Genomic DNA, 24,322 nt, shown 5'->3' with positions numbered 1-24,322 from the left:
AATTGCTTAGTTCTTGCATATAGGGAAAGCACATGATGGATTATCCATAGTGAAATTGTATGAAGTCAAAGAGTGATTTATTACCATAGTGAAATATCCCAAAAGAATATACCCATAAGCACTCAATATGAGTAAAGTGAAATATAAGAAAAAGGAGGTATTCCATATGAAGTAGAGAGGAAGAGAAGAATATCCACCACTTGACAAGGTATGATAGGGAAAATCAATTCCTCGATGAAACCCAACAACTTTTTCTTCAGCCATGGAAAACTCAATTTATGAATTTGGTTTTCTTTTGGACCTTGAGGTGACATTTTTATTTGTAGTAGGGAACACATGGTGGCACACCATGGTACAAAATCCTTCCTCTTTATTATTTAATTTTCATTTTGAAAAATATAAGACAAACCCAAGTGTTAGTATTGATAGTGGGAGGAAAGATGGAATATACTGAGGGATAAAAACTAAAACAAGAAGGGATTCACATGGATTATCACATCCAGACTGTGCAAAGATTAAAAAAGGAAATGCACGAGTTCTTCTATTTACACAGGCTAAAAATGACCCATTGTATTTTTTTGAACATTTTCCTAAGCATGTAAAGAAAGAAGCAACATGAGGAAGCAAATTCTTGATAGATTCCCTACCAAGTCATTGGAATTGATTTATCGATATAATAATCTTTATATGTATAGACTAGAGTTGAGATTATAGAACTTTCCTCTATTACTACCTTCAATGATCTCTTTGCGCAATCTTTTCTTCAGTGGGGCCATATATCCTATCAATGAGGAACGTTGAGGCACTCCAAATCTATAGTACCGGATATCTTGAAAATATTCATGATAACAAATAATGTTAGGAAGACATAGTCAATTTAGTGTGTTGCACAATTTAGTCAATTTAGTATGTAGTGCAAGAGGAGGTCACATATTAAAGGTAAGAGGAGTGCTACATAGAAGTGCATTACGACAATGCTATGAAAGGAAATAGCGTTGAGAAATGATATGAGATTGGTCTCGATGGAGGGACCACACCACGGTGCAATGGAGAGAAGGCTAAAAAGTGCAATAACAAAAGAGCACCGTTGTGCTAGGTGTGGGGCTAGTCTAAAGAGCGCAGATGCACTGCTACGCAAGGATATTAGTGAGGCCTCATGCTATAGCGTGTGGATGGGTGCAAGGGTGCACCGCAACACAAGGAGAAGGATAATGGTGGCAAGAATTTAAGAAGTAGCAAAACTTTTGGGTGGCATCATTGCGTAGCAAGGATGGTTAATCTATTAAAGGGCTTTGCACCACTATAAAATGATGTTTATTTTATAACACATAAGATGAGGGAGACTCCAAATTTTAGACGAATGCCAAAATTCGGAGTTGTTGTAGCGGCTACAACAATATTTAAAAGTATATATATATATATATATATTTTATTTTTTAACTTACAACTTATATATATATATATATATATATATATATATATATATATATTGTAAGTCTAAAAATTCTATTTATCAAACATAAATAAAATTACATCACTTTCTATCATGCCTCATTTTCTGGCACAACTTGCCTTAGAGTAATGTTATCAATGTAGAGATGAATGGTATTGAGAATAACAAAGTAAATGCAAAAGGGAGAGAAGACACAACTAGAGAGGAGAATCACCCAAATTGGGGCTAACCCTCAAGGCGACCTTTGTTTCCTTTGTTTTTTTGGAAACCTTGAGCCAACTTTCTGAAGGCGGTTTGATGAAAGGGATCTGCAAATTATCATTGCGCACCCGGGGAGATTCCTTATCAGAGTCTGAAGAAGCTAACTCGTGAGGTCATTTAAATATGCACAAAGAAGCATTACTATTCAATATCTTTGTGCTTGTCGAAGGAGCATGGTCCACGCCAAGAGCTACACAAGATGTTTGAGGCCTTGACACGTTAATGAATTTCATCACGGCGTCTTCAACGCCATTGTCCAACTTAGAGGAGGCCTTTCCCTCCATAGGAGGAGGGTTGCAGGGCTTCCAATTTTTAGATCTAGAATTGAAGATGTTCCGCTTCTGTTGAGAATTAAACACCAAGCAAGAACTTTGTAAGTAGCTAGTTTGATGACAGAAGTGGCAATGAAAAGCAATATTCCCATAGTCGAGAAGTGAAAATCATGAAAATGATGAACTATGGGCAACGAAGTAAAGTTAATTTTTTAATTAAATTATAAAATAGATAAGATTTATTATATTATTATTTTTATTTGATTAAAAAGTAATATATAATATTAAAAAGCATTATTAAAATTATAATGAAATATTTAATGGAGAGCTTTTCCATATGAAATGTTTTATTGAATTTTTAAACTAAGCGAAATCGCGATATCCTACTAAGATGGTAAAATGAATTTAAAACATTATCCTTATTACATCTTTTCTCCCCGTGAATACGAAGATCCTATAGCAAGCCATTTGAGTGATTAACATTTAAGTCGCACGCAAGAGAGAATCCGTTGTAGTCTAGTTGGTTAGGATACTCGGCTCTCACCCGAGAGACCCGGGTTCAAGTCCCGGCAACGGAAAACAAAGATACTTTCATTTTAAGTTGCTAGGTAGTGGTATTGGTTTGATTGCAGCGCACTGGTCCATCCATCCCGCTGAGCTCTAATTCAATTGAAAGCGATATGGATATGGATTGAAAGGCTCCCGTTATTTTTGTGTGTAGCTTTGGCAAGTTTTATAAACAATGCGGCTCAGGAACAATCGACGTTCGGAGGGACGGTTATCTTTAAACAAGGCGCAGGAACAATCGCAGTAAAGCATTCGACATTCAATTCAAGGCATCCATATCCGTCAGTCGGAGATACCGTCGAATTGGCCATACACTTACTTGTTTCACCAAAAGTTTTACGATTTGGATGGAAATTTTGTTGAATTCCCATGAAAACTTGCTGGCAAAGCCCTAGGCATCCAGTGATTAACAAGAATCATTTACAGTCAACATTCTTTATTTAGAAGCATTAAAAATTAGAGCCCGCAATTGGAAAAGTCCAACTCCAAGATTTGTAATATACAAGAAATTCTTTAAGCTGTTCCGTAATGGACAAGAAAAATACCGGACAACATACAGCATATCCATAAATCAATATGGTGGACAACCTCAATCACACCATACAGCCATTACGTAAATTTTCACAGTGAGGGTTTTTTCATAATTCACGTTAACGTACGTTTTCCCAGATCATATATAGCAATACTAGGTATCCTACAACTCTAGCTTTTATACGGGGATGTAGCTCAGATGGTAGAGCGCTCGCTTAGCATGCGAGAGGTACGGGGATCGATACCCCGCATCTCCATCGTGACCAGTTTTCGAACCAACTGTTATTATTGATCCAGTAGTTATTGAAACCACCCTCCTGTTTTAACTTAGCTGTGCGCCTTCAAAGCTCGCAACCTTCTGATGTCGTTGAATTCGATTCGTCCATCCTGCTCGGTTTAGCTGTGCGCTTTCAAAGCTCGCAACCTTCTGTGCTCAGTTTCAATCTTTTATGGTCTTTGCTTTGCTTGTTGGATGACATTTTTAAAGGACAACATGGATTTAAAAATTTGTCAATCTTTTATGGACTTTGCGTGTTGGATGACATTTTTAAAGCAGAACATGGGATGACATTTTTAACGCAAAAACATGGATTTTAAAAACTGTCAAATGGAGATGCGGGGTATCGAACCCCGTACCTCTCGCATGCAAAGCGAGCGCTCTACCATGTGAGCTACATCCCCGAGTTGTGCAATACACTGCTTGCTTTGTCTCTGCGTATTCCTGGTATGTATTAAAATCGTGTTATGAAATGAGATAGGGAAGAGCCACTATGACGAAGCTTAATGGTAATCGTAGATCTTTTATTTGATATTTAAATTATAATGTTGATGTTCAAACGATACATGTAAATACATTTACAAAAGTAATTTAGTGTTTCAGTAAATTAAAGAAAATGTAATTTTTAAAGTAAAGGGTCTAATTTTGTAACTTATAAGTGATCAATTTTTAGATATGAAAATATCTAAATAATAAAGATAGATTCACGATATTGGAATATATAATATTACTAAATTCCTACTAATACTTTAAATTAATGTTTAATATATATGAATACATATTAGTTAATAAACAAAATGCATCTATTATATATATATATATATATATATTTTGCATTATGTTGTACATTGTACAATAATAATAATAATTTATTGCATTACGCTGTACAATGTATAATAATAATAATAATTTATTTTTACAATAAAATCTAAATTTTCTTTTAGATATTTTAAGGTTAAAATCATACGTTTTATTACAATGAAAGTTCAAGGTTAAAATCATACATTTTATTATAATGAAAGTCCAAAGTTAAAGTCATAGCTTTTATTACAACGAAGGTTGAAAGACTCAAGCATATAACATCGTTAGGATAAACAAGTCATAAAACAAAAGGATGAAACACTCAACAAAGTCATTCCATATCCCAAATAAATTATATGATCAAATAATAACATGCCATACATAATATTGAATCTCCACACAACCATGCTCACTCCTAAACTGAGCACTTAGATGTGTGTGTATATCACCCAACCTTCAAGCTCCACTCCTATGTTGTGTGAGAAATTAGAAATCTCCTTTATGTGCTTTTCTCTTCATGCCCTGCGCAAATCTACAGCTGCAACCCTTGCTGTAAATATTCTGTGCCTAGATCTACTTAGCGAATCAACTGATCTACTCACCAGAATTGCTTCTTGGCAAACACACTGCCTGCAAACTCTTCTTCTAAGCAAATTGAACTTGTTCCTACACTCTGCCTCTGGAAATAAATTTATGCCCGCACCCCTAGTTAAGCTTACATAGATGTAAACCTCGTGCTTCAGATCTCCCTCGGAAACTGCACAATCTCACAATCTTTCACTTCTGAGCCTCCCAGCTATCAATAATCCTTTTATACCATGTGAAATTTCCACGAATGCACTAAAAGGAGTTTAATCTTCTAACTATTAGTAGTTTATTTATTTCCGACAAATAATGGTTAAACCATTGATGCATTCTTCACAATAAAAATATGTTGCGGGAGTAAAATTCAGGAACTGAGAAATGGATGCACACATAAAAATCGACACAATTATTTTCGACTAAACATCCCAAGAAAAACCCTGAAGGGAAATTCAGTGTAGCATAAAAAAACTTCATCGAAGCATAAAAAAACTTCACTCATCAACATGTCATCCATTAGCCTCATAAAATTAATAGGGGCATTTCTCAACCCGAAGGGCATAACCAACCATTCGGAAAGGCCTTCCTTGGATTTAAAGGCAGTCTTCCATACATCACCTGTGGGCTCTATTGGAACCTGATGATAACCAGACTTCAGATCGATCTTGTTGAAATACTTGGCCCCCTTGAGTTGGTCTAGCAGGTCATCAATCCATGGGATTGGATACCTGTTCCTGACAGTGATTTTGTTTAGTGCCCGATAATCAATGTAGAGCCTCCAGGTTCCATCCTTCTTCTATACAAGTACAAACAGGCTCCCACAAGGTGAGGAACTTGGTCGGATGTGCCATTTTTGCAACAACTCCTAGATTTTCCGCTTGATCTCTTCAATTTCCATAATGGAGCGACGATATATCAGCCCGTGGGCCATGGATGTGGCTGCGACCTTCCCCTTGCTTTGAGAGTGAATCAGAAGGAAAACAAATTTCCCAGTTTGGGAGATGACCTTACTGCATTGCTTAGTAGAAATCAAAGAGATGACAGTAGGTGGGGCTTGTTATCACCCCAAGAAACTCTCCTAGGTTGTATCTCAAAGATGCTCGGGAACATTACAAACTCAACAAAAATGTTGGAAAATGGTGGTTATCTGGCTTGAATATGCATCATTTCTTCCATTCATCCACCATTTTCCAACATTTTTATTGAGTTTGTAATGTTCCCGAGCATCTCTGAGATACAACCTAGGAGAGTTTCTTGGGGTGATAACATTAATTGGCGTCGTTGTCGGGGAGAGGAGATTGAAGCTCATCTTCCCTGGGAGAACGACACAGTTCTAGATTTTGATGATAGACAAGGTTTGGGCACATTTCTGGTTGTAATCATCTATCTGGCGACTCCACTGGAGGAAGAACAACCTTTGGCGACTCCACAGTATAGTCCTGGCTCAGTTTGTAAGGCATGAAGAAATTCTCAGAAATCACCAGCTGACCAATGCCTGATCCTGAGAAGCTCGTTAAGCAGAAGAATACTTTGCAGAAAGGAGCATTAGGACCAAGTAAACCTTAAAAGTCCCATGTATCTCTGTTAGTGAAAGTCACCTTCAAAGATTCATTTAGCTCCTTAGTCATTCATTTCCCTTTCGGATATCAGTCCAAAAAAGTACCATGCTGTCCATCATAGTCCTCTGTCTCTGTCATCCTTTTCATTGATCCATATCACTCAGTCTACCAGTATCCTTCCACTTACCTCAGTCATGGGAGGTCAGCAAGCTCTCACAAAGATAGAAAGAATAGTTGCTGCTAGGTATGGACCCCTGGTCTTGCCTATCCCTTTGAATGCTATGCCTGCAGGAGATTATCAAGAATATATGCCTAAGTTCACTGGTACAGAAGGAGTAACAACTGAAGAGCACCTTGAGGCCTTTCATAGTTATGCTGATAATCTAGATATCAATGAAGAGGATGTGTGGATGAGGGTTTTTGTCCAAAGCCTATATGGGGAGGCTAGAAAATGGTTCAGAGAATTAGCCCCTAGGTCTATAGTAGATATTGAGGCCTTAGATGATGTGTTCTTAAAGCACTGGGGGAATAATAAAGATCTGCTCTATTATCATACTCAATTTCGGAACTTACAAAGAAAAGATGGTGAGTTGTTGTCTGATTTCAACAAGAGATTCAACCATATATATAGCAGAATACCATGTGAAGTAAAACCCACCCCTACTTCTGCTATGATCACTTATGCCAATGCTTTCGCTTCTCAGTTTTGCCTGCTGTTAAGAGAAAGAAGATGTGCTTCTTTGGCTGATATGAAAAATGCAGCGTTTGAAGTAGAAGCAAACATTTTAGCTGCAGAGAGACTCGAAGGTGATGCTAAAAGAACAAGATAGGGGGTGAGTCCTCATCATCCTCAGATCCTGAGATCGATAAAATGTCCAGGATGATTGAGTTTTTGGTCTCTGAAGTTTCCAAATTAATGGCTGAGCAGCATTCTGAAGAAGCAGGAGCTCATTGTTTCTTTTCTCTTCCAACTCCAAATCCATATAGAGGAGCAAGTGAGCATTTGTAGATTGTGCAAAGAAATAAAGTCACAAATGAAGATAAAGGGTGAAGACCCTTTTACAGAATATAGTCATGGAAGAAGAGCAATATGAAGAAGAAGAGGAGGAGGTCCATGGTTTAGAAGAGAAGGGCAGTGCCCCTTTCCTAACCAGAGCTACCTTTGAAGAAGCATTACCCAAAGGAACTGCTCGTGAGTTTGTTGTACCTACAGAACAGCAAGCTGATCAGCAGAAGCAGCCATCAGCAGGTCCCACCATCCTCCAAGAATCTGTGCCCAAAGCTAGCTCATCTTCACATGACTATGCATATTTGCAAATTACCCAGTCTGCTATCATCCCCAACACAGTGATCAACAAGGGAGAGGAAAGCTCCCCATCATCTTTTGTCCCTCTGCCTCCTCAAACGACAATCCCTCAAATTTTCCCATTGAACACTGAGGCAAGCTATGATTCAAAGCCCAAGGTTGATACTGATCATCTCAGTCTTGATATTCTGATACCTGCTCAATTGGCCTTCATAGAGCTTGAAAGGGCAGCTTATCAGATGATAGAAGAAGAGGATGCACAGTTTTGGGACTCCTCCTTGTATGAGGACTGTTCTAAAGAAGATGAAGGAGCAGGTGAGGTCTCTGTGTCCTCCACACATGAACACATGGGTACACCATTCATAGTAATTGTGCAGGCCATAGGTGACAAAGATAAGTACACAACAACCATGATTATTCAGCAGGTGTACAAAGGCTCCCATGAAGAACATCCAAGGATGAGAGCACACAGAGAGGGGATGAAATTTGATCCATATCTGCCTATTAAGGTCAAATGCCCCAAAATTTTTGAGGTAGAGGATCAAATCAATCCAGTTTTGCAGCTCTATGATGAACCGACCGAGAGGAGGAGAAACAATTTTGATGGCCCATCAGTTGGCCAATTTTTGAATATTTATGTTGTTTAAGGTCCTCTGGCCTTAATGATTGTAAGCGGTTTTTTTTTTCAGGTTTTAGTGTAGGCTTGGTTTGATTCCATGCCCAATGGATACTAGGCAATGTTTTTAAGTTGGGTTTTGTATGAAGGCATTGGTCTGCAGTTCTTGAGACCTCACAGGGAGGGTCTCATCCCCAGAAGGAGCCAGTGTTAGCTCTACTACATTCCTTAAATATGGATGCCTACTTGGTCCTTGGTCGTGCTCAAAAGAGGCTCGTGTTGGTAGCCTCACTGTCCCCTTTTACCTCTCCTACCCTCCTTTGTCCTTACTTCCCATGTTTTCATTTTAAACCATGGTCCAAGTCCTTGTCCCGAGCTTTAATACACGCAAAACCCATATGTAGAGGGCCCCTCACTCTTTATCCCGAACCCTCATATCAGCATAACCCATGTAGCCCTGTGCCTTCGCCTAATCCTCAAATTCATTGTTGCCCTGTCATAACAGTCGGAAACCTGTGCAATTAACCCCGCGCTGTTTGATCATTGCATCCCGATCTAACGGTCTCTGCATTCCCCCCTGCACGTTAAACCTCGTGCATTTTCCCCGCCATCCGACCGTCTGTCGCATGATCCAATGGTAATCGCGGCTCTAACTACCGAAAACTGCACACCCGTTAGCCCGCGAGGAAAGCAGTTTCCCCGCCATCACATCCGCCAAGCGTCCCAATTTTATTGCATCGCACCCCTGCATACAGGTACCGCCCACCTTCGATAGGCAGTGCGATAATCCTGCTTACCGCCTGTTTGTACATATCCCGTGCATTAACTCCCATACCAGTTTCCCATGCGATAGCCGTTGGATATGCCACGAGCAGATCTAACGGCTCTCGATCGCCCGCATATTTTCTTCTCCCGATAACCGTCAAATCCACCGCATCCAAATCCAATGGCCCTCGTTTCTCCATCCACATTTTCTCCCGATAGTTCCCTCCTATTCGATCTCCGCTGTTTAGCTATTGGATCTGATGGCCAGTAATTGTTCTCGTCATATGCACGCCTCCGCCATACTGCCGTGTCCAGAGCCTGTCCAGTGTACTCGAAGGAGGAAGAAGGCCAGAATCCAGCACTCTGCATAATAATTCCTCAGCAACTGTATTTAAGGAAGAGGATGGCCAAGAAGAAAAAGGATGGCCGCAAGCAAATCAACGTGTTTATTAGTTATGGTGCTCCTCTCAGACAATGTTCCACCTGCTTAGGAAGGACAACAGAATATCAGAAAAGATCAGTTTTGTTCATTAAAGCAGTCAAATTGTAGCAGAGGCCCATTTCAGAGAGTTAATGTGGTTTGTGGTCAATTATGACCCCTCCACGCATAGCATAGCAGAATATCTTTGTAAACATACTCTATATATACCTAGCACATAGATGTAATCAAGGTTGATGGATATTGTTTTGATGTAAAGTTCAACTTCTGGAGATTGTAACTACTATGATACCTACATCTTCTGGTCTTCATTTTCAGCTAATGCAAGCTTCTTTTGCTATTAATTGCTCACTTTCCACTTCTTCTTTGTTCCAGGCTGTGCCTGTTATGCATTTTTCATGTGCTCCTGATGTTTAGCATTAGAGGGGCTGTCATCCCACCTCTGTGTTAGAATCTAGTATGTATTATTGAAGGTGTACGCAGGTTTCTATTTTCTTGGTGCCAGAGAGCTGTCATCCTAACTGTGCATTAGGAAATAGATTTACAGACCTTTTAATTGGTTGCATTCGGCCATCACAGGGTCTTCTGCATCTACTGGTGTGGTCAGTATTCTCCATGTTCACCTATTCCTTAAATTGTGAGTAATTGGTGGTCTAAAGCATTGTAGTCTGGGGGTGTTCACCCATGTCTAGGGTTAAGCATAGTAGAAGTGGCTATCTGGCTTGAATATGCATCATTTCTTCCATTCGTCCACCATTTTCCTACATTGTTGTTGAGTTTGTAATGTTCTCGAGCATCTCTGAGATACAACCTAGGAGAGTTTCTTGGGGTGATAACAGGGCTACCTTTGGTATCTTGTATAACTTGGTACCCAAAGAAATAATAAATTAGCGAGGTCTAGAATCATATACAACATGTTGCTTCCATAATTATGGTTGTCCTAACAATACATCACAAACTTCAATAGGAGAAACATCACACAGTACCTCATCCGTGAAGGGCTTGATGATGTAGGGAAGGCAACATTGCTGGCTAACTCGAAGATCTCATCCTTGGTGAAGCCACTCGATGGTGTACAACTGCATATGTGTTATACTCGGTAGGCCATGCCGCTTCATGACCTCTGTTGAAATGAGGTTCTTTTGGCTCCCGCTATTGACAATGAACTGCAGTGGAGAACCCTTCACCAGCATCTGTGAGTGGAATAGGCGCTCCCCCTCTTCTAGATCTTCTATATATGGTGTCTCACATATGGTGTCTCAGTATTCTATATACAGTGGCCCAGATTCTATACAGAGGGATGCTCTATGGTTTGTTTAAGGGCTCACACTTGTTTCCTCTAGAGCTCACATATCTTATGGCTTGCAAGGTGTCAGTGACTTGATCACCATGGTTCGTTATCCTTCATATCACCATGGCACGCTAGCATATCTACGTATATTCTATGTGGTTTGTGTTTATAGTGGCATGAAAGGTTCATATTCTATGTAACAATGGTTCAATGTATATAAGTCTTTGGTGGCTCACTATCTATGTGGTTACAAAGGTTCACATTTTTGGTGGCTCATTAACTGAGTGGTTATAGTGAATCGATACATCACTGTAGCTCACTATCTCCAAGTTTTTACTTATTACAATGGCCATATATATTAAAATGGTCTCTTTACATTCACAGTATGACTCACACTTTGGATTTGTGTGCCTTGCATCTTTCTTGTGGCCAGTATCTACATTCTTGTAACTCTCATAATTAATGAGGCACACTAAAATGAGACAATGAGACTGGATATTATGAAAATAAACTTATAGCTATGACATCTGACAGTTTGGCAGTAACCCTAGTATGGAAGTGATAATAACCTCAAATCTGAATAGAGTAATTAGAAGTATGAGACATATGGATAAGAAAGTCAAAAATATGATAGGAGCACTATAATCCTCTATGAACAGTTTACATCACCTCTCAAGAAATACCATATACAAGAATCATATATGTCAATGACATGTGAAATTGTTAATGACACTCAAGACATAAAATATTTGTGGCATTATGATTATGTGACATCCTAGTATACTATTCTCCAGGTTATAATCCTGAGGAAAGTCCAAAGTTAGTTCTAGTTTTGTAACAAATGATGAGCTTTGAAAGAAATCCATCCTATTGTGGCTAGCATCAAAGTCCGAGAGGAACTATAACATAAAAACTATGAATTTATTACAACATTCAATTTTGAAGAATTCTGTTATGAACAAGTATACAAAATATATATTTGCAGCAAGGTATATATTTGCAACAAGATATCAAAAGCACAGGTATGAGGAGTTGTGATTTTATCTTCCTTGCATAAATAAATAAAGGATATATCAATGAAGCTGAACTATTTGCGAAGACATAAGATTGCTAACAAATAACAAGAAAATGGCATCCTGAAGACCAAGTTCACCTTTTTGCTTGGGAAAAAGGACTAAAATCTATGAGATGATCATATGAAGAATTGGTTATGGACATAATTAAATAAGAAGTCCATATGTCTATGAGAAGTAGCTCAATGAAATTTTTGAGTTTGAAGAAGTTGAGGCATCTTTGTTGAAGAATAACGGCACTTGAAAATGTAAGGTTGTAGAGGTATGTACAAGTTTTGTGTGCATTTTATCATAGTGATGATCATTTAAAAAATGGTAAAAGAGCCTGCATAAATATAAACTAGAGATAGTGACATATTGTTGGATAAAAGGTATGTCAAACAATATCATTAGTGTTTTGCAACATGCTAGTAGAATTTTTCAATGCATAAATGACAAGTCTTAATAACTATGAAGGATCTAAGGTTTGCAATTATTGAGTAGTAGGTTTTAAAGACTTTTTCATCTAGGGTTTATAAACCCGAGCATAATTTGGACTAAAGAAACCCTAGAAACAAAACCCTATCTAATCATGTTCACTAGATAGATCTAACCCTTTATGTTTAATGTGAGAACAAGGTTGGTAAATAGGTCCAAGACTAAGAGGGAGCTTATCCTTCTCAAAAGATAAGTAATCTCTATCTCCTTGTTTATTATCTTTGTGCTTTGTCATTTTTTTCATTCATGGTCTTTTGATAAAGGTTGCACATCAACACAAGATTTATATAAAACTTGAGTAGTAGAAGGAAGAAGTAGAAGAATGTGGCAAAGCATAAACATGAAGTATAAAGGAGTAGTTTGAAGATTGTATCAAGAAAGTCAATTAAAATACAAGAAGTTCACTTACCTTAGATGGAAAGAGGGAGTTGTAAATAACTTGATGGATACAATATTGAAGCTTATTGATTGGTTCATTCACATTAATTGATGATTGTGTAACACCCTCCTCCCACATCTACCCAACAAACAGGTCAGTCAGGGAAAACATGCGATGAGAGGCCGCTATGATATGATTCGACCTCCTAAGTCATGTTAAGGAGGTCGAACCGATGGAAACACACCATACAAACCTTGAACATCAACATTAGGACCCTCAGGAACCATCCCATCATTTCTGCCAACTAGCGCCTGGGTCCCACTGAGGTTTTGGACCACTTGACCCCTGGACACTCCCACATTATAGGACTGCTAGCATCCAGGAGGTTCTGGACGCTCCTCCAGTGACTATTTTTCTTAGTGATGTGTCAATGTACCTGGGATTTGAGCCACTTTTTCAGGCCTAGAGCCTAGGACAATGCCCAAAATTGAATGACACCTTCGGAACAATAAGATAATATGGAAATGACAATGCAAATGCAATTTCTTGAATAAGACCTTGACTGGACCCTGCTAGCCATGACAATAGTTACTTCAAACATATCATGAATATGTAATCTGTAAGAGTAAATAATAGATCTAAGCATAGGGGTCTCATACTTCGCTGATAATTCTTAAGAAGCATTGATGCCTCAACACATTAACTACCATTTCATCCATTAGGCCATAGATACATTATTCATTCATTTACTAGTAAAAACATGATGAGATCCATACATAGCTACTGTCATAAAACATATAGACAACCATCATATTAGCAACATAAATACTAATGAAATCACAACCATATGATACGCATATAAACCAGCATAATACTCACAGAAATACAAGGAGAAATAACCTCATATTGATGATGCAAAATCCAAACCCAAGATGGGACTTCCATGTTCCACTTGACCATAAAATGGCTGAGCCAAATCTCTCTTCATCCATTCATCCTTGTGCCATATTCCAAGCATGAATGCGGGATCTCATAGAACAAATCAATCCAAAACCATCCAGGGCTTCCATAGGCCTTCCACCTCAACCCATCAAAACAATGATTCCACCTCATGGCCAAACATCACAAAACCATCATCAGATTGGTCTCTATCCAAGCCTTGAAGGGCTCTAGAGATTTTGTTCCAACCAAGGTTCCAGGACTAGTAACTCAACCCACATCTTTTACCGGGCTCCAGAGAATTTGTTCAACAAAGGCTCCAGGACTAGTAACTCAACCCACCAATGGCTGTAGAGCGTTTTTCCAACCAAGGCTACGAGACTAGTAACTTAACCCAAGTTGTTACATGGTTCCAGAGCGTTTGTCCAACCAAGGCTACGAGACTAGTAACTCAACCCAAGTTGTTACAGGGTTCTAGAGCATTTTTCCAACCAAGGCTCTAGGAACTAATAACTCAACCTAAGCTAAGGAAACATGAGAACCAACCAAAACAAAACAAGGAAATAAACCCATAATCTCCATGGCTATCTAGGAAATGGCAAGGCTAGGAAAATCCACTGTCAATCCCGACCATCCTCCATGCCAATGAATAATCATAACTTAAAAACCACCTGCATATGCCATGCATGCCAAAACTAGTGAGGAAAAACATACTTGCAAATCGGTACTTGTAAGAAAAATCCATTGTAGCTGCTAATCCTGATGTCCTTTTGGGTATTCCTGCTCTTCTTTTGCCTTCTTGCTCCAAAATACAAGTATGCCACACCCTCCAAGAGTGCTGCAACAAAAATCTAAGAATCCAAGAGTATGAGAGACAGAGATAATAATGAGAGAGCTCCAAAACTGAACTGAAAAAAGGTTACCAACTGATCCTCAGAATCCTTTTTATGAATGAAGCCTCTATTTTCTTCATTTTCCATTATTTTCCTTCATTTTCATCTTCACATGCAATTGATGACCTTTCACCTCCCTTTTCTCCTAATTTCCATTATTTTCATAAATAAATGTGCCAAAAATGCCATTTTTCCTTTCCAAGGCCTTAGCTACTGCCTTTGCCAATTTTCTTAGGCATTAATAACCAAATGAACACCCACACTAGGATGTCTTGCCCAAAACTCAACTAGGAATAAGTGTTCCATCAACCGTGGTTATTTTTTCCTTTATTAACTTTTATTATGTGGAATTTTCTCCAGAGCTATTACAAAACCCTTTGTCCTCGTTGTTCAACAACACCTATAACCATGAAACCATGGTAAGAAAAAGATATTGTCGATGGAGCTTTATAACTTAGCTCATTGCAGACGTATTTACAATGATCAACATGCTTAGAGGCAAACCAACATGAAAACATAACATCATAATGTCATGACACCAATACCACTTATTGGAGCTTTATAACATAGCTCATGGTGGTATTTACATCCATATACATATGTACACATACCAAACATCACCAAAATTGTTTTACCTCAACCGAAAAACAAGGAAGGATACATAGCCCACATGTGATTTTCCATCTCCCATGTAGCTTCATCGGGCCCAAAGTGCTTCCATTGCACCTTAACTTGCTCGATTTCTCGGTTCCAGAGCATGATCACCTTTTTTCTTCAAAATACATTGAGACTCGAGTTTGAATTCCCCATATGGTTCCACCTACAATACAGACCAGTCAATCACAAGATCAACATCTTTAACATACTTCTTCAGAAATGACACATGGAAAACATCATGGAATTTCATTGTCAGAGGCAGTGCAAGTCGATAGGCTACTGACCCAATCCTCTCAATCATACTGAAGGATCCACAAAATCGTGGTGCCATCTTGGCACATGATCCAATCCGCAAGGATCTCTTCTTTGGTTTGATGCACAAGTACAAACGATCCCTAACCTGGAACTCCTTGAACAACCTATTTCGATATGCATAGTTCTTATTCCTATCTTATGATGCCTTTAGATTATTCTTTATAACCTGCTTCTCATGTTCCATGTCTGCCAGCATGTCCAGTTCAATCAACACCCTGTTAACTGGATCACTCCAACTAATGGGAGTATTTCAACTCTGCCCATATAAGGCCTCAAACATACTCATCTTCAATGATTCCTGATACCCATTTTTATAACCGTACTATACCAGTGGAGGATATTCTTCCCACTTTCCCTACTAATGTATCACATACATCCTCAACATGTCCTCCAATACCCTGTTGACCCTCTCTATCTATTCATTTGTCTGCGGATGATAAGTTGCACTGAAGGCCAACTTTGTGCCCAAACCTACTAACAACTCCTTCCAAAACTTGGTAGTGAACATTGCATCTCTGTCTAACACAATCCTCTTTGGAATACCATGCAATCTGACCATTGCTATATGAGAATGTAGACTTTACTAGAATAAAGTGCGCAACCTTTTTCAACCTATCCACAATAACCACGATGGAATCATGTTGCCTCACTTTCCTTGGAAAATTTGTGATGAAGTCCATGGAAATGACCTCCCATTTCCACTCTGGAATCGTAATCGGCTGTAGCAGTCCACCTGGATGTTTACAGTCTGCCTTCACACGTTGACAATCAAAACACCTAGCCACATACTCTGCTACTCTTCATATTCAACCAATAATAAAATTTCTTCATTGTTATCAGTGTCTTCTGATAACCTAGGTGACCTGAATATGGTTTCACATGAAAATACCTCAAGATCACCTTCTTGAGCTCACTGCTATCTGACACATATATCCTATCTTTGAATCTAACCAATCCATCTGCTTTAAGGAAATTTTCCAAATCTTGTGCACCTGAACCTACACCGCCACTTGTACATGTAGCTTTAATACCACATGTACATGTTCCTATACTACTATCTGAACTCTGTTGCAACCTGTGCACAATCTCCATATACGTGAAATCCTACGGACCTACCTGCAAGATCCTATCATGTAATTCTATCCCATAGAAGTTCATGGCTTCTAAGTGATTTACCTGTACTCACCGACTAAGAGAATATACTACCTAGTTCTCTTTACCTTTGATATATCTAATCTCGAAATCAAACTCACTGATCGTGGCCAACCACTAAGCATGCCTACCATTTAGATTCAATTGGTCAAATAGATATCGTAACCCACTGTGATCACTCATCAACACAAACCTCCTGCCTAGAAGATAGGGTCTCCACATCTTCAATGCATGTATGATCACTACCACTTAAGATCATGTGTGGAATGTTTTTTCTCGTGCTCATTTAGTTTTCATGGCTCATAGCATACCACTTTTCCATCCTACATAAATACTCCACCAAGTCCTTTCTTGCAATCAGTTTTGCATACTACAAACTCTTTGACCAGATCTGCAATCTTTAACACTAGTGCATGTTTCAACAACTGCTTAAGCTACTCAAAACTATCCTCACACTTCTTTTTCCATTCAAACTTATTACCTTTCCTCTACAAGGACATGATAGGATAAGAAATCTATGAGAAGCTCCTGATGAACCTCCTATAATAACTTGCCAACCCCATGAAATATCTCACCTCATCTAAATTCCTGGGAGCTACACACTCCATGATGACCCTTATCATTTCTAGATCTACTGCAATTCCCTTCTTGGAGACAACATGCCCCAAGTAATGTACCTCAATCTGAAAGAAATTGTACTTGTTGAGCTTAGCATAAAACTGATGTTCTCTCAACAACCTCAACATTGCTGCTAAATTCTTGGCATGCTCTTCCTCATTTTTAGAATATACCAATATGGCATCAACGGAAACAATAACAAACTTATCCAAGTATGAATGCGACACACTATTCATCAAAAAAATAAATGTAGCTGGAGCATTAGTCAAATCGAATGGAACTACAACAAACTCATAATACCCATACCTAGTCCGAAAACATGTCTTGTAAATATCCTCCTCTTTGATGCATGCCTGATGATATCCGATCTCAGATCAATCTTTGAGAACAATGCCACTCCCTTCAACTGATCGAACATGTCATCAATCCTCAATAATGAATACTTGTTCTTGATGGTCAATTTGTTCAACTGCTTGTAGTCAATGCATAATTTGAGAGTACCATCTTTATTCTTTACAAATAAGACTGGTGCACCCCATGGTGATACACTTTTTCTAATGTATCCCTTGTCCAACATTTCCTTCAATTGTAGCTTCAACTCTACCAATTTAGGTGTACTCATCCTATAAGGTTCTTTTGATGTTGAAGCTGCCCCTGGAACCAACTCAATAGAAATGTCTACTTCCCTGTGCAGAGGGAACTCAGTAATGTCCTCATGAAATACATCCTGAAACTGTTGTAGAACCGGGTACCTACTCAAAACATATGCATCCTCAACTTCCTTACCTTTGTCCCTAGAAATGTGCATTGTAGATAACATACACCCTTTCCTGTGACTGCACTTTGCATGCATAGTTGTTACCATCCTAACTGATGTAGATTTCTTCTTTCCCTGTAAGACTCTGGGTTCTCCATTGTCAACCAAGCACTCAATGGCCTTATCATAAAAATCCACCTTGGTTCTATGAAGGTATATCCATGCCCAACAACATATTGTATGATCCCAATAGTAATACATTCAAATGTGCTACGATAGGCATACCATTCAAATCAAATGCATAAGCTCTTACCCAATGATGAACTTTCTTATTTGTACCAGTAGCCAACTGCACTAACCAAGATTATGCATGCAATTCTTTACTCAAACTAGACTTATCCACTAAGTTAGGACTAACATAGCTATAATTAGATCTAGGGTCAATCAAAATAGAAATAACTTGATCACAAAGCTTACTGTCCATCTCAATGATAGATGTCTGATGGTCTGCCTGTTTGTTATCCAATGCTACATAAATATGAGGAACGCTCTCACCAACATCCCCAACAGTTTGTGCCTCATGCACACTATATATGTGAGACCTACCACCCTGATATTATGGGCAATCTCTCCTGCGATGATCTCCTCCACAAGTCCAACACTGCACGAGCTTCTTATCTTGTTCGGTCCTTGTCCTCTATCAGATGCATTCAACTTATTAGATGGTGCAAAATTCTCTTTATTACTTGAATCCTATGGTCTTACTCGCTTCTTGTCCGATTTTCCCTTGTTCTTTGCATTACCTTTCAAGTCAAGCTTAGTCTCAGACTTGCGCTTTGATTATTAGTAGAAATAATTTAACTTTCGAATGTCCTCCTCCAATGATCTAGGCTCATCAAACTCACTCCTATCTTTGAATTCCATTGGTAACCCACTAGCGAATCTATGAATCTTGGGCTTCTCCTCCTTGAGGTAAGGCACATACATCAGTAGCTCCAAGAACTTGCTAGTCTATTCATCATCTATAATAGATCCCATCTTTAGCTCATAGAATTCTTTTTCCCTATCACCAAAGTATCTCTTTGATAGATACTTCTTCTTGAATAGCCATTCAAATTCACTCCAAGTCAGGTCTTCCTCATGTATACCTTTGACATTCTTCACATCTTCCCACCAAATGTTAGCTTTACCTTTGAGACTGAATGTAGCTACTCTAGCTTTGATGTTCTTTGAATAAAAAGCAACCTGAAGAACTTCCTCATGCCAAGCAACTAAGCTTCTGCATCCTGCAATTTCTTCACCTCTCCAACCAATGTAGGTGGCTTTTCTTTCTTAAACTCATCTAGCAAGTATCCCTTATCACTCCTCCTGTATAGATGATAACAATATCAATCATCATGCCTGTCAAAACCAGAACTAGAATGGTACCTATGTATGTCATCTCTCCTATCTGGTGTGCCCAACAATATGCCATCCCTCACAGTGTCATCTTTATCCGACCTGTGACCACTCAGCGAAGATATAACATTGCTAACAAATAAAAATAAAATGGCATCCTGAAGACCAAGTTCACCTTTTTTCTTGGGAAAAAGGACTAAAATCTATGAGATGATCATATGAAGAATTGATTATGGACATAATTCAATAAGAAATCCATATGTCTATGAGAAGTAGCTCAATGAAATTTCTGAGTTTGAAGAAGTTGAGGCATCTTTGTTGAAGAATGACGGCGCTTGACAATGTAAGGTTGTAGAGGTATGTACAAGTTTTGTGTGCATTTTATCATAGTGATGATCATTTAAAAAATAGTAAAAGAGCCTGCATAAATATAAACTAGAGATAGTGACATATTTTTGAAAAAGGTATGTCAAACAATATCATTAGGGTTTTGCAACATGCTAGTAGAATTTTTCAATGCATAAATGACAAGTCTTGATAACTATGAAGGACCTAAGGTTTGCAATTATTGAGTAGTAGGTTTTAAAGACTTTTTCATCTAGTGTTTATAAACCCTAGCATTATTTGGACTAAAGAAACCCTAGAAACAAAACCCTATCTAATCATGTTCACTAGATAGATCTAACCCTTTATGTTTAATGTGAGAACAAGGTTGGTAAATAGGTCCAAGACTAAGAGGGAGCTTATCCTTCTCAAAAGATAAGTAATTTCTATCTCCTTGTTTATTATCTTTGTGCTTTGTCATTTTTTTCATTCATGGTCTTTTGATGAAGGTTGCACATCAACACAAGATTTATATAAAACTTGAGTAGTAAAAGGAAGAAGTAGAAGAATGTCGCAAAGCATAAACATGAAGTAGAAAGGAGCAGTTTGAAGATTGTATCAAGAAAGTCGATTAAAATACAAGAAGTTCACTTACCTTAGATGGAAAGAGGGAGTTGTAAATACCCTGATGGATACAATATTGAATCTTATTGATTGGTTCATTCACATTAATTGATGATTGTGTAACACCCTCCTCCCACATCTACCCATGAAACTGGTCAGTCGGGGAAAACATGCGACGAGAGGCCACTATGATATGATTTGACCTCCTAAGTAATGTTAAGGAGGTAGAACCAACAGAAACACACCATACAAACCTTGAACATCAACATTAGGACCCTCAGGAACCATCCCATCATTTTTGCCAACTAGCCCCTAGGTCCTACTGAGGTTTTGGACCACTTGACCCCCAAACACTCCCATATCATAGGACTTCTAGCGTCCAGGAGGCTCTCGACTCTCATCCAGGGACTATTTTTCTTATTGATGTGTCAACATCCCCGGGATTTGATCCACTTTTTCAAGCCTAAAGCCTAGGTCACTGCCCAGAATTGAATGACACCTTTAGAACAATACGATAATAAGGAAATGACAATGAAAATGCAATTTCTTGAATAAGACCTTGAGTTGACCCTGCTAGCCATGACAAGAGTTACTTCAAACATATCATGAATATGTAATCTGCAAGAGTAAATAATAGATCTAAGCATAGGGGTCTCATACTTAGCTGATAATTACTAAGAAGCATTGATGTCTCAACACATTAACTACCATTTCATCCATTAGGTCATAGATACATTATTCATTCATTTACCAATAAAAACATGATGAGATCCATACATAGCTACTGTCATAAAACATATAGATAACCATCATATTAGCAACATAAATACCAATGAAATCACAACCATATGATACACATATAAACCAGCATAATACTCATAGAAATACAAGGAGAAATAACCTCATATTGATGATGCAAAATCCAAACCCGGGATGGGACTTCCATGTTCCACCCAACCATAAAATGGTTGAGCCAAATCTCTCTTCATCCATTCACCCTTGTGCCATATTCCAAGCATGCATGCGAGATCCAAAGCCATCCAGGGATTCCATAGGCCTTCCGCCTCAACCCATCAAAACAATGATCCACCTCATGGCCAGACATCACAAAACCATCATCAGATTGGTCTTTATCCAAGCCTTCAAGGGCTCTAGAGAGTTTGTTCCAACCAAGGCTCCAGGACTAGTGACTCAACCCACATCTTTTACTGGGCTCCAGAGGATTTGTTCAACCAAGGCTCCAGGACTAGTAACTCAACCCACCAATGGCTATAGAGTGTTTGTCCAACCAAGGCTACGAGACTAGTAACTCAACCCAAGTTGTTACAGGGTTCCAGAGCATTTGTCCAACCAAGGCTCTAAGAACTAGTAACTCAACCTAAGCTAAGGAAACATGAGAACCAACCAAAACAAAACAAGGAAATAAACCCACAATCTCCATGGCTATCTAGGAAATGGCAAGGCTAGGAAAATCCAATGTCAATCCTGACCATCCTCCATGCCAATGAAAAATCATAACTAAAAAAGCACATGCATATTCCATGCATGCCAAAACTAGTTAGGAAAAACATACATGCAAATCGGTACCTGTAAGAAAAATATGTTGTAGCTGCTAATCCTGATGTCCTTTTGCAAATTCTTGCTCTTCTTTTGCCTTCTTGCTCCAAAATAAAAGTATGCCACACCCTCCAAGAGTGCTGCAAGAAAAATCTAAGAATCCAAAAGTATGAGAGAGAGAGAGAGAATAATGAGAGAGCTCCAAAACTAAACTGAAAAAAGGTTAACAACTTATCCTCAGAATCCTTTTTATGAATGAAGCCTGTATTTTCTTCATTTTCCATTATTTTCCTTCATTTTCATCCTCACATGCAATTGATGACTTTTCACCTCATTTTCTCCTAATTTCCATTATTTTCATAAATAAATGTGCCAAAAATGCCATTTTTCCTTTCCAAGGCCTTAGCTACTGCCTTTGCCGATTTTCTTAGCCATTAATAACCAAATGAACACCCACACTAGGATGTCTTGCCCAAAACTTAACTTGGAATAAGTGTTCCATCAACTGTGGTTATTATTTTTTCCTTTATTAACTTTTATTACGTGTAATTTTCTCCAGAGCTATTACAGAACCCTTTGTCCTCGTTGTTCAACAACACCTATAACCACAAAACCACGGTAAGAAAAAGATACTGTCGATGGAGCTTTATAACTTAGCTCGTTGCGGATGTATTTACAATGATCAATATGCTTAGAGGAAAACCAACATGAAAACATAACATCATAATGTCATGACACCAATACCACTTATTGGAGCTTTATAACATAGCTCATGGTGGTATTTACATCCATATACATATGTACAAATACCAAACATCACCAAAATTGTTTTACCTCAACCGAAAAACAAGGAAGAATACAGAGCCTGCATGTGATTTGCCATCTCCCATGTAGCTTCATTGGGCCCAAAGTGCTTCCATTGCACCTTAACTTGCTTGATTTCTCGGTTCCAGAGCATGATCACCTCTTTTCTTCAATATACACCGAGGCTCCAGTTCGAATTCCCCATCTGGTTCAACCTACAATACAGACCAGTCAATCACATGATCAACATCTTTAACATACTTCTTAAGAAATGACACATGGAATTTCATTGTCAGAGGCAGTGCAAGTCGATAGACTACTGACCCAATCCTCTCAATCATATTGAAGGATCCACAAAATCATGGTGCCATCTTGGCACATGATCCAATCCGCAAGGATATCTTCTTTGATTTAATGCACAAGTATAAATGATCCCCAACCTGGAACTCCTTGAACAACCTATTCCGATATGCATAGTTCTTATGCCTATCTTATGATGCCTTTAGATTATTCTTTATAACCTGCTTCTCATGTTCCATGTCTACCAGCATGTCTAGTTCAATCAACACCCTGTTAACTAGATCACTCCAACTAATGGGAGTATTTCAACTCCGCCAATACAAGGCCTTAAACATACTCATCTTCAATGATTCCTGATACCCATTCTTATAAGCGTACTATACCAGTGGAGGATATTCTTCCCACTTTCCCTACTAATGCATCACATACATCCTCAACATGTCCTCCAATACCTTGTTGACCCTCTTTGTCTATTCATTTGTCTGCGAATGATAAGTTGTACTGAAGGCCAACTTTGTGCCCAAACCTGCAAACAACTCCTTCCAAAAATTGGAAGTGAATATTGCATCCATGTCTGACACAATCCTCTTTGGAACACCATGCAATCAGACCATCGCTATATGATAATTTAGACTTTACTGGAATAAAGTGCGCAACCTTTTTCAACCTATCCACAATAACCACAATGGAATCATGCTATCTCATTTTCCTTGGAAAATTTGTGATGAAGTCCATGGAAATGACCTCCCATTTCCACTCTGGAATCGCAATCGACTGTAGCAGTCCACCTGGATGCTTACATTCTGCCTTCACACGCTGACAATCAAAACACCTAGCCACAGACTCTGCTACATCCTTCTTCATATTCGACCAATAATAAAATTTCTTCACTGTTGTCAATGTCTTCTATTAACCTAGGTGACATGAATATGGTTTCACATGAAAATCCCTCAAGAACACCTTCTTGAGCTCACTTCTATCTGACACATATATCCGATCTCTGAATCTAACCAATCCATCTGCTTTAAGGCAATTTTGTGCACCTGCACCTATACCGCCACTTGTACCTATACCTTTACTACCACATGTACATGTACCTATACTACTATCTGAACTCCATTGCAACCTGTGCACAATATCCATATACATGACATCCTATTGACCTACCTGCAAGATCCTATCATGTAAGTCTGTCCCATAGAAGTTCATAGCTGCTAAGTGATTTACCTGTTCCCATCGACTAAGAGCATCTACCACCTAGTTCTCTTTACCTTTGATATATATGATCTTGAAATCAAACTCATTGATCGTGGCCAACCACTAAGCATGCCTTCC

At 38.6% G+C, this 24,322-nt stretch overlaps 3 non-coding genes across 3 annotated transcripts; 2 read left to right on the top strand and 1 right to left on the bottom strand.

The window, feature by feature from the left end:
* Positions 1–2,491: 2,491 nt before the first annotated feature.
* On the top strand, positions 2,492–2,564 carry TRNAE-CUC (transfer RNA glutamic acid (anticodon CUC)). The gene has a single exon. It is a non-coding gene; the product is annotated as a tRNA-Glu (tRNA).
* Positions 2,565–3,268: 704 nt separating this feature from the next.
* TRNAA-AGC (transfer RNA alanine (anticodon AGC)) lies at positions 3,269–3,341 on the top strand. Its single transcript has one exon. It is a non-coding gene; the product is annotated as a tRNA-Ala (tRNA).
* A 351-nt stretch (positions 3,342–3,692) lies between these two features.
* On the bottom strand, positions 3,693–3,765 carry TRNAA-UGC (transfer RNA alanine (anticodon UGC)). The gene has a single exon. It is a non-coding gene; the product is annotated as a tRNA-Ala (tRNA).
* Positions 3,766–24,322: the final 20,557 nt, after the last annotated feature.

Source organism: Pinus tabuliformis, chromosome 6 (genome assembly GCF_031772625.1).
Source record: "Pinus tabuliformis cultivar Carrire ecotype Pingquan chromosome 6, CPIR1, whole genome shotgun sequence".
In the NCBI taxonomy this organism is placed as follows: domain Eukaryota; kingdom Viridiplantae; phylum Streptophyta; class Pinopsida; order Pinales; family Pinaceae; genus Pinus; species Pinus tabuliformis.
This window is presented reverse-complemented; position numbering and strand designations above follow the sequence as displayed.